Below are 13,201 nucleotides of genomic sequence, written 5' to 3'. Positions count from 1 at the left end.
AAGCTATTAGAGGTTCTGGTTAGTCTGGTAATGGCAGGTAGAATTACTACACAGTTATTATAATTCTATGTGATAGTGATGCGAAAGTTGGAAGGTTAACCCTGTGTTTTTGTTCTTTTTCTAAACTTCATCATCATCATCATCATCAGTCGCTTGGCCTTGTGTGGTCGTCGAGGCGCTGTGCTGCTTAACATCTCCGCTTCCCTCCACTTTGTCTCGGTCATGTGCCAAAGCCTTTGTCTCCGCAAAACTTCTCCTAGTCCATTCTGTGATGGTGTCAGTCCACTTTTTTCTGTCTACCTCTCCTTCTGCCACCCTGGACGCTGCCATGCAGGACCGTTGTGGATAGACCGTTGGCTCTAGTGATATGGACGTACCATTTCAGCTTTCTCTTTTTGACGGTGGTAAGGAAGTCTTCATATTGGCCTACTTTGCGTCTGATGGTGTTACGCACTTCATTTGTGATGTGGTCCATGTAAGAGATACCAAGGATGGTTCTGTAACATCTCATTTCAAGTGCTTGTATTCTTCGCTGTAATTCTGCTGTCAGGATCCAGGCCTCACATAGATACAAAAAGACTGAGATGACTAACGCTCCCAATAGTCAGATTTTAGTTTTCAGACATATTCTTGTCTCCCCAGATGGGTATTAGCTTTGACATAGCTACCGTTGTTTGTGCTGCTCTCGACAAAATTTCTACTGGATAGGATTACATTAGACAACACTGTAAATGCTTATTGGGTTCGCTGAAGATTGTAGGTGCTGGATTGTGTTAAAACAGTTGGTGTTAGGCTGTATATCTGGTATATTTAGTTTTAAAGAAAACGGACGTTGGATTGTAAAAATGGAGAGCTGGATTAGAAATGTGGTTTTACTTTTTTTATGTACAATTATTCAGTTTCCGCGATTGTCGGTATGAATTTCAATGATTTCAGTAATACTTTAAGTCTTGGAAATGTAAAAAAAAAAAAAAAAATGTATGGATTAGTTTTAGTCTCTGGTCATGTCCTGTGCAATTTCAGAATTTAGTGCCACGCTTTGTCTTCGCCATTTCTGACAACCAGACCATCTGGCTAGTTATCAGTTTCAATTTCAGAATTTAGTGCCACGCTTTGTCTTCGCCATTTCTGACAACCAAACCATCTGGCTAGTTATCAGTTTCAATTCAAGTCCGCAAAATATTCGGAAATTTAGTGCAATATTTTACGTCACGGCAATCTGAATAGAATCTTCCGGAGTTTTTCTCTGTATCCACTTGAGTTTTGGACAATTCGGTAATTTCAGTACTACTTTTAGACTAAACCAATGTAATCTAATGTTCTGGGATATGTTTAGTAGCCGTTAAATTCTGGACCAATTTCATAATTTAACACTGAGGCCTACTTGAGGATATAAATCTGGAGGCTATAGTACAACCCCCCATTTTAACATAGAAGTCTACGTGAGGCTAAGGTGTTCCCATTAACTACTCGCAGGTTCCTGGGTAGGTAAATCAAAGTCTTAATTCCTGGATTACAAGCCCAATACTTTACCCACTGTGCAGTGCAGCTTCTGTTTTTATTTAGCAATATTAAGAGAATTCATTTGAAAACTTAAGTTTCAATTGTTAACTTGGAAAACGCAATTCAGACCATGATTTACACAAACCTAGGACTGACAATTTGAAACAGGACCATAAAACTGACAAATTGATGTTCATGTTAGTTTGCTAGGTAAATTACATAGATGTCATCGTTTACCTCGATCCAAATATCTTTTACATCCACTGAAGCTTAATAAAATTAGTGTAAAAATATCCAGGTAATGTCGAAAAGTTGCATTAGAAACGGATAATTTTCTTTGAATCTATTTCATTAGAGTTGTATCATTTATATTTCTCTGTTTGGGTGGTATTCTTATCTTTTACAAGTATCACCAGTCAAGAAGAATTAAAACATGACAGAAACAAACCCAGAAGTAAATATGATTAGTTTCCGTCCCAACATAAAAAGTATATTCCCCTTCCCTCAGGGAGATTATTGGAATAGTCTTTATATTAGAAGAGGAAAATAAATATAGAAACTCATTAAAGTATGGTACATTCTAAATAGTTTATCAGTTGTAATCGAAAAATGTTAATCCGAAAATCTTAAATTTGCATGCTTAATAGAACCTTGCATAAAGTTTATATATGTATAGTGTGCCATCAAATTATTTCAATAAAAGATCTGACTAGTCTTTCAACAATAGTTTTAAATTCATATTTGATGAACAGCAGTGGGATACATTTTTGGTTACATAAAATATCCTAGAGACTTGGATTTCTTAACCAGATGTCAGACATGATAGCATTCTCAGGACCATGTTGTCTTGGTGTTATTGAAACGAAAATAATACTAAACATCAGACATAATAAAATATAAGATTTGCTTAAGTGGCATCACTTTTTCATCCTTCAGTTTGAAATGTATGGTTTTGTGCTTCAACAAGAGGGAACAATTTACAAATTGTGATGGAGGTATGGGATCTAAATATGCAGTAGTCCAGGAAGCCATTTGACTTCCTCTGGTCAAAATGACTTTAAGCTTTCCACTCTTCTTTGCTTCACATGAAAACTACTCATACCTTCTTAGTCAGCTTCATTTTACTTTAATAGGCATCATACTTGTAACTGCTAGCGATAACAATTTAGTTGAATTTAAAGCATTATGCTGAACTCGTGTCCTAATGACCTTGATCTTTCACTTCTTGACCTCAGTGTTTTTTTCATTTTATTCTTAAAATGCACCATAAAGTCCATAATGACTGTATCAGATATATGTAAGGCATACAAATCATAGGAGGCACATCTGGCTCTAAAAACATTTTTTTAAATGAATTTCCAGAAGAATATGTTGAGTATTTCTTAAGCTGTGCCGGTCACAACTATCATCCTATCTGAAGATATGATTTAGTTATTTTAAAGACAATGTTCAGTTCCATTAAATTCTCAGTTATGGGAAAGAAGACCCTTGAAATGTATAATCAAAACTTTCACGGCCAAATATATATATTTGAAACTAATTTACATCCCCTCAAAGATAAAAGAGAATAAGCAGAGATAGTCTCGATGAATTTCTCCTCCCCACAACTGGCTTTACTACAAAGAAAATGAAATGCTACCAAGGATCACTAGCTAACTCGTTATATGATCGTTATATAGCATACATATTTGATAGAGAATCATATCTTTAAATGACATAGTAATGTTGCATAGCAATCAAACGACGAGGTAGCCTTTGGATAGGACTAGCGGGTGTCTTGTATATATTGTCGTTTGCGTCATATTGCATAGCTTTTCATGAATAAATAGCTTTGAAGATAAACATTTGTCATAAATAAATCATTTCAGATAAAGAAAATCACATATCCCTGCCCCGAAAATTAAACAGCCAGTACAATACAGTAGATAAATTTGCTGTGCGTATGTTAATAGTCGTGAAAATTGTGATCTAAGCGATGCAAGTAATGTAGGGTGATTAAGCTTACACTATAGCCAATACAGTAAAAGATAAAGTGCTTACATTAGAGAGTATGTTGATAACAAGAAAAAGTGTTGACACTGAAGCCTACAGTTTTCTAGCTGGTATAATGGTGTCAGTTGAAAAACCGTGAGGTTGGGCTGGGGTGAAGCTTAATGGGTGCGGTACATAGCGTTCAGAAATAAACAACAAAACTTGCTTTGATTAATGCATTATGTAATAGTCGATTTTAATACCAGCCTTCATTAACAATGTCGAGTCTCTTGGCAACATGTGAAATGGTGTTAATTCATATCTAGATATTAGTTTGAATTTTGTTGATTTATTAAATAGGCGATACACTTCGCTGAAGATACATATGCTGTGATTGGTTTACTTATCTTTACCTTGTTTAGTTCCAAGAGAGTTATATTTCTTAAATGCAATGGAATACCTGCTTATTTCCTTGTCAAACTGACAATCTAACACTGCTCTCGATGACAGTTTGTGAGGCAAATGCTGAAGTAGGATTGAAAGTACATGTATATTTATTTCACCAGACGTTAACATTCAATGGAAAATCAGTTGGTACAGTGATACCAGCAGCAGTATTGATATACTAGGTAGGGGAACTTTCAGTGGGTTGCCAACACTTGGGCAGGATATTTATTAGTCCGGTAGATTAACCCCCACCCCATAAACCTGTCATGATAATGATCGACGATATGTGCGTCTGATGTCATCTTTTTCATGAAAATGTGCAATTTTGCTGCATGCAAATCTTTCCGGAAGAAACCTACGTACACTTTATTTAAACTCATACCGGTAATTGGTAACAGCCATAACAGTGGCCTCTGGACAGAGTGTTGTTTAATTCCACGTGGATTTACAAGTCCCCAAACATGTAATTTGCTCCAGAAATATAATGTACATGTCACAAGGAGAACCCTTCCGCCGACGGTAGCTCTGCAGCCACTAGAAATACCGGTAAGTGTATATAATGTACACGGATGAATGCAGCCAATATTTGCTGCAGATTTTTGCAGATTTGAATGAATAGGCGATATCATTCCCTAAACCGCCAATCAATATCATCACGGGCGAGGGGCTGATTTCTCAATCTAGATATTTTTCAGACAGGGTCAGTAAACATAAAATACACTTACTCAACAAATGAGAACATATTTAGTGAACTTGAGAAATTACGTAACGCACAGACAGAAAACATGCGCTAGTAAACAACTAAAACATTTCATGTGGTTTCGTTGATTTTTTTATCAGAAACTTTTTCCGAAAGTAGGATCTGGCAGGGAAATATTCCATTTGTGCACCGCATTAGCATACGTGATACGTGTTAAAAAAGTGAATTAATGATCATAAATATAATTATATTTGTAACATTCACCATTAAATTGTAACTGCAACAACCGTTTTGTGAAAAAAGATAATATTTAAAAACTGTTTTGTCACGAATAATGAAAACACGATGCTAATATCATTAAAGTCGTGCCAACATTCCTTACTGACGAAAACTACCGACATATAGTGAAATAGAACCGTGGTACGTCTCACGGAAAACCGGTACACTAGTAATACCACAAAACTATGATAAAAGGTGCATTTTTTTCATGAACAGCATGCCCTGTATTTCGTAAAGGTATACTTCTTGTTTTGCTAAAACTGACAAAACCTTCATAACAAAGTGATAATTTTGCACAAAGATGTGTACTCTCGCAGAAACATGTAACAAATGACATAATCTATCATGAAGAAACATATTCGGTTAAAGTTCATTCAGAACAAAATAAACACATTTTCGTGAAGCTTGTTAATTTCATCATGAAATGAGTCACATCTTTAAACAAGTGTATACTATCTTCATATAAAACGCAGTCTTTCTTCATGAAAAATTAGCATCAGCTTGTACGGGTAAGCTTTTAGTGAAGAAAGTTTGATTTTCATGAAAATTACACTATACAGCAAAAATTGTCACTTTTGTTTCGTGAAAAGTGAAAGCTATGCACTGACATATACAAAATGGGCGATTTTTCGTGAAGGAACTTGTTCTGGTAAGTCTTCTTCACAAAAAATCATATATTTTCATTATGATCGTAACTTTCTTCTTGAAAAATTAAATTTTTCACGTAACTTTTTTTCATGAATATTTTGCATTTTGTCTAAACCCAATCTTACCCACCGGAACTTATCAACGTATGTGATGTTTAATCTGTCATTACCTACATAATCCAGCTATCAGATCTTGTTTGCAGTCCCACTGGTTTATATGTATTGCATTAAAAACAACAACATCAAATCGAACCGGTTTTTTGTTTTCTTACTGTATTAATGATGCGGTAATTAATCTTTATTCTCTCTTTATCTTGTCACTCGGTTAAATATTTCACGAAAATGTAACAATGTACATGAAGATTGGTGATTTGTTCGTGAGAAAGAAGACACGTGTAAAAGAAATTTTGGTATGAAAAATTACTTCATTTTTACTTGTCTGGCCAGGTTACACACTTTCACGTGAAAATCCCATGTTTTCTTTATAAAAAAAAATTTAATTTAAAAAAAATAGGAAGTGTGACTGTAGTGACTAGATAAATTATCATGGAAAGACTATTTCGCAAATAATTTTTGTTTCTGACTAAAAGTTACTTTTATATGCCTGTGACACATGTTTAGCGAGGAACGTTAAATTTGCTGTGAATTTAAAATAATAAAAATCATTAATGTGTCGCTCTACAGTTTCGTATTTTGCATAGGGTTAGATTTTTAATGGGAAAGAATTTACATCGGTTTGCTCACTGGCTGTACTGACGGTTTAAAAAGACCTTGTACCTTACGTCAATATCTTAGATATTTTTTAAAAACTTTTAATTCCCTTTATCTTGGTGTATGATTGATGGGTGTAATGTGGGGTAAATAGTATATAGCTAGGTCTTACTTCTGATTATATAAAAAAACTGCTGAAATTGTCGATGATTATTACAGCAACTGAATGCAACTAATTAATCAACAAGTAATTTAAAAATGATTGTACATCATGCTCAACGCGCGCCTGAAATGATCAGGGTAGTAAATTCTCGATTACCAACGTATAATGTGATTTACGGAGATGGACTCGGTGATGTTGTTCAAGGTTCATTTAAGAGGATAGCTCCAAGCGCAATACCAATTGCAAAGCAATTAGGAATGAAAGCGGTTGACGCTATTCGCGATACAGATATCAGCGCTATTTGTAATGTTGCCGATAAAGCATTTTCAGTAATCAACGAAAGATTAGCTCGATTAGTACGAAGAAAACCACAGCCAGTAAAATTATCCTGTACTGAAGTTATGCCTGCAAATATCAGTAAAATAATAAATCAAGCTGCCCATCAAACACTTGCAGAGTTGGCTGTTCCTGCAGAATTAACAAAGTTGACTAATGAAGCTGTTCCTGCAGAAAAATTAGCAAAGTTGACTAATGAAATTATGCCGGCAAATACAATTTTTATTTCAGGAAGTGATCTTCGTGTTAGACAAAGATAGTTATAATAAAATATGTAAGCGTATATCCGATCTAGTGTTTGATATGGACGCACTAATTCACAAAGATGAATCTATACGCGATTATCAATATTGTTCTTATGACGCACGTATAGCAGATCAACGTGGTCGAATAGAACTACAAGTTCAAGATACAAGCAGATATGTCTTGCCTGCTGAAACATTTATCGAAGTAGAAGGTGAAATTGTAAAAGCAGATGATACTATATATATAATGTTAATGACATAGTTGGTTTTGATAACAATGGTATTATGGTGTTTGACAGCGCTACGTACATGATTGATGTAAGAAATATTGAAAGAATTTAAAAAGACGTTGATATTGCTACGATACGTGGTCTTGCAAGATATTCAGATAATTATACAAGATCAGCTGGTCCGTCAGTGATGTTTGTGAAAGATAATTTTAACAGTCCGGATCATAGACCCACATATTATACGACGACCAAGAAATTTTGCTGGCACTGCTGACATTGACGCTGAAAACATGATTATTAACACCAATCAAGAATATAATTTAGGTTTTGCTGTGCGTAAATCAATGTTAAAGGATAATAATAGAAGATTTTCGTGTGCAATTCCACTATCTCATATCTTTGGATTTTGTAGAAATGTCAGAAAAGTTATCTTCAGAGCTAAACATACAGCTGTACTTGTAAGAAAAGTTACTGACAGTGATGCAGTCTGGCGACTAGCCGCTCTTGCTGCTGATGCTGGTAAAGTAAGACTAACACAACTTTCACTGTGGATGCCAGTGATGACTCCAACAATTGCTGAAGAAGAAAAGTTAATTAGTTTTATGAATTCAGGCGGAAAACTTTGTTATTAAGGTTAACAATGACTACAGATAACGTCCAAATTAATGTTGTTGGGTTATTTGCATGGTATAGCATCAGAAGAAGGAGGTTCTGCACCAATGCATATATTTATTGCTTTACAAGATCATGATCCAGCAAATTCACAAGAACGCAGTCATATGTTATTTAACGACCTTAAAGTTAGTGAAGTTTCTTTACGGATAAATGGACATCAAGAACCATCTGAAGATATATTGTTTAATTTTAAAAAAAAATCATATAGCACGTGCATATCATCGTTGAATGACATTTATGGGGTGTGATCAAAATATAGACACTGGTTTACAAATATCACAGTTAGAGTTTAGAAATCTATATCCGATCTATTATTTTTCATTGGAGCATATATCATTATTAAAACAATCTGTTGTTGATATTCATTTAAAGCTCGTGTAAACGATCTTGGTGCTAATTATAGAGCAATCGCGGTTATACTTAGCGATAAAGCAATGTTACTTGATGGCACTGGCGGGCAAATGCGAATTATTGACGCACCGATAGAAAACATGTAATTAAATCACTCATATATTTATGATGTCATATCATCATGTTAGTGTCAGTCTGAATCCTAGTCAGATAAAAAAAAACTTCAATCAAATTCAGCAAAGAACTGTGGAATAAAAATATCACTAAAAACAGATCAGATTACATGTGGTCAAAATAAACTATCATTGTCAGAACGTCGACTCATACATTTCAATAGTGCCAAATAACAAAAAATAACAGGCAATAAACTCAATATTTCTGCTGGTGAAGTTAAAAACTCAATTAAAACATGCGGTATATTTCCACTTCTTGCAGCTATACCAGTGTTAATAGCCGCTGCAGCCTATGAGTAAAAATAAAATTGTTAATGTGAGAGAACCAAAAGTTTACTCATTTAAGTTCTTCAATGCTTTACGTACATTTCGATAAATCTATTATCGATGATAAATAGAGTTTCTGAGTTTGCTGTCAGAGTCGATACGGATTCATTTTATATCAATAAAACAAATACAGGATTCCTAGAACAACTACATATCGGCACTTATGCATCATGGCGTGAATAGAGAATAAAACAAGAAAATATACTTAATTATTCTGAATCCGCCTACGTTGAAATTAAGGATATTTATTACCGAAAAAATTAAATATCAAAATTATCATCTGCACCATCTGTATATGATCCTGTAGCCAGACATTAAACAATTTATCTCAATGGGCCTTACGGTTCTGGTAAAACAACTCCTGTGATTAAATTATTTTTGAACTGTTGTTCAGAAATAGTTGTATTAACACCTAAACGCAGACTCGCAAGGGAAATGAGAGAGAGAAATATTAGATCATACACTTATCAAAAATTTTGTCGATGGGAGGGAGATAAATGAACTCCTGAACCAATAGGAGAGAAATATATTCCGAGGACTATTGTCTGGGATGAAATATGCACCGTTTATTTAGAAACGTTCAAAATATTTCTTGATTGCTTATTGACAAAAAATACTGCTGTAATAATGTGTGGCGATCATGGTCAACCGCCACATTTTGTTGGTTTGTCTCCACATAAATGGCTGAGGAAATTTCTGGATTGTTATGAATAAATGACTGATGATCATGGGCGCTTGATCAGAATTAAGAGAGTATAAGAAATTAACCAGACTGCAACCGAATAAAATTCAATGTAAAATAATGCGTGAAATATGTTCAGAATCTTCTATTAACAATTTTTGGAATTTATGGAGACCAAATGATTTGATAGTTGCAAGTAGAAAGTTAGTTCATGATACACTTCAACAACAATTATTTATGCTACATAAAGAAAAAATTTCAAATCTACCCGTACCATTGTGTCATCGACCAGCATTTATGCGACGACAAAATATCGACATTGATATACCAGGCTTGTCAGAGAAACAAAAGCTTGTAGTAAATGATATTGTTTAGTTCCTGTCAATGTTGTTGAGAGCACCTTAACTATGGATAAAACTTCAAGGACGCTAGGATACGCAATGACAATTCATTCGTCACAAGGTTTAACCGTCTCTGATACAAATGTTTGGATCGACGATGATCTTATCGAATGATCAAATTTAGTTTATCTCGCAGTGTCTCGAGTCAGAAGAATATCTCAGCTGCGAAGAATTGTCATAGACGTCAATGAAAATAATGACCAAACTCAGGAAACTAACGATGATATAGTAAGAAAAAAGTTAGTTATAATCCGTGTGACAAAATATAAAATAAACGCGACTTTGATCTCGATGCTGAATTTATCATGACATTGAAACAACGACAGAATAGTCATTGTGCGAGCTGTAACCCAGTAATGTTGTCGTAATATTCATACAACAATCCAAAACAATTTACCGTAGACAGAATTAATAGTAATTCTGATCATACACGTGAAAATGTGATGCTGACCTGTCTTGAATGTAATCGACGTCGAGGTGCTAGTTTGAAAAAGTGAATGCGGTGGTAATTGTGTGTCTTCAGGAATTACTTGTAATTGCTCGCGTATAAGTTCACGTCGAGGAGCAGTTGAATCTAATCTGTGTCGTAATACTCCAAGCTGGACCAGTCGCTCTTTTGTATTACCACCTTCAAGTGCACCGGATTCATATCAATATCTTATAGTAACATTACATAATACGGGTTGTTTTGAAAAATCAGTTCGTTGTATTGGTATGTGTCTTTTTTTAATCATATTAATAGGTTTCGTGGTTGTTGTTGTTGTTGTTGTAGGGTTTAACGCCATTTTTCAGCACACGATAGGCTATACATGGCGGCCAGTATTAATGGTGGAGGAAGAACCCGGGAAAACCCCGGAAAGAACCACCGACCCACGAGAAGCTACTGGCAAGCTTTCTCACATACCCACATTGGCTGAATCCGAGACTCGAACCCACGCAGACAGGTGAGATGGCAGTGATTCGTAACGGAGAGCGCTTTAGACCACTCAGCCACTCGGGGCCCCAGGTTTCGTGGTAGTTGTTCGGGTAATTTCATTATTAATACAGCTATCACACTTGGTAATCTTGCAAACAGTTCGCAAGATCTCATATCCTTCTGTATTGTTTCCTTTGCATATTGATATCCAAATAACCGTTCGGCAAGTGTTCGATTAAATCGTGCAACAATTGCCTGATCACGATGAATTGCAGTATGTCCTCGTCTGATTCTAACGTTATGTTGTTTTTTTGTTTTTTTTTTCATCAGAGATGACACTGCACCAAGACATTCTTTGCCAGGATCAACCTGTAATAGTTGTGGCCATCGTAGTGGTCCTCGCTGATAAATTCATTCAAAAGCAGATACAACTTCAGCTGTTGTTTTAGGTGATAACGGATCTGCCTCTTTATATCTACTTGCAACCTCAGCGACAGTTAACGCGTATTTATATGTACGTTTACCAATTTTAATAGTATCATGTGGCAAAAATAAAATATCTGATTGATGAACTTCATTAGGGGTGCTGACATCAAAATGTGCATGCTGAATTGTTTTAGGTAGTGCTAGAAACATTTGCCATATTGCCTGTCGTGCTAAACATTTTTCAGCAACAGCACGTGTAACATTTGCTGCATCAGCGAGTTTACTAATCGCTGCTCTATCCCTCCAATATTCTCTTGGGCTATAATAAATCGATTCCATTATTTTATAATAATAATCAGTTGATTAATTACCAGCTCCTAATACTAGTTTACCTTTCATCGCAGATCTTATCAACCAATTAGCTAATGATTCTCCAAAAGACTTATTTTTTATGGAATTGAACGAATGAATCAACTTCACATCTGCAATATGTCGTTGTTGCAGATCTGGATTTTTACACTCGACATCATGAACTTGACATGCTTTGATCAATCGCATGTATTTGATACTCTCCAGGTCCTGGTTGATTTCGCTCGTCAAGTCGGATATCAAGTCGAGTTCCAGGGCCACAATAATTATATCCAAGAAGATGTTTTTCTCCTGGGTATTTAGCCCATGGAGTTCCTGGCAATTTTCCTAATGAAGTAGCGATATCACCACTTAATTTCATACGAGACGAAATAAATTTATATTTATTTGTACGACATTTCACAGATTTGCCTGTAAGTGCACGCTTTTAATTTTTGTTTTTGTTTTGATTGTTGTTAATCCACTTGTGCGGGTGGATACTCTACATTGAACATAATATAAATCCATATTATTTATTATATTAGTATAACATGGATGTCATTGATATCTCAGCGACACGAAAGCAAGAGCCAGTCAAACATCATCCAGCGCTACCAAATTAGATCGGAGGAATTATCATAAGTCCATCTGGGTCTGGTAAGACACAATTATTACTTAATCTGATAATGAAATGGTTCTAATGGGATAAGTTGTATTTAGTAGCTCCGTCAGTTGATGATCAGAGATGTTACGATGTACTTAAAGATTTTAATGAAAATGCAAGATTTTTGGACGAGGACGGCAATAATATTATTGAATTTATCACCAGAATTGACGAAGCCCCATCTATAGATGACTTCGATGTATTTATTAATAATCTCGTGGCATACGATGATGTAATGCTGGGCAAACAATCAAATCCATCTAGAATATTTGCTCTAGGCAGACATAAAAATACTGATGTGATTTATGTTACTCAGCGGTATACACAAATACCTAAAGTGATTAGAGATAACTGCAATATTTTAGTTGTGTTTAATGGAGCCGATACATATACTCTACGAAATATTCATCAGACTTGGTGTAGTTGGGATATGGACATGATTAAGTTAAAAAAAAAAACGTCTTTTCAAAAGCACAATCTACTCCACACGGATTTATAACAATAAATTTACGTGATCGTCGATCATGATATCGTATAGGTCTTGATAAAATATTTGTTTGAGAGACTGATATAATAATGATTTAATTCCTCACATATTTATAGCAGCAGAGAGGGTGCGACCACAAATGTGTGACCCGACAGGTAAACACGACTTTTTGAAAAACAAACGACACAGATAAAAGTAACCTAATTAGCGAAACTCTCGGTAAGTCAGAGGCTTTGGTTCGACTTTAATGACCTTATTTTTTGTCGTTTTTTTGGTATGAGGTTTCATGTTCAAAAATAGACTTTGAAGGAAGTGGTCTGTTCACCCTCTCTGCTGCTGCAAGTACAACATCCTAAGAAAGTTCAGCCATAGTACATGAAAGTAGCTAAGACTTATGTCAACATTCTCTTCGTTGTACTTGTTGCAAATGCTAACAACTTCACCTTTCACGCTCTCAGAAGTCCTTACTATCTGTACAGCGCCATTTACGGTAGTAGCATGAACAGTCATTGATAGTCT

This window comes from Sinohyriopsis cumingii, chromosome 15 (assembly GCF_028554795.1).
Source record: "Sinohyriopsis cumingii isolate HCF-2022 chromosome 15, ASM2855479v2, whole genome shotgun sequence".
NCBI lineage: Eukaryota > Metazoa > Mollusca > Bivalvia > Unionida > Unionidae > Sinohyriopsis > Sinohyriopsis cumingii.
The sequence above is the reverse complement of the archived record's forward strand: the minus strand, read 5'-3'. Positions refer to the sequence as shown.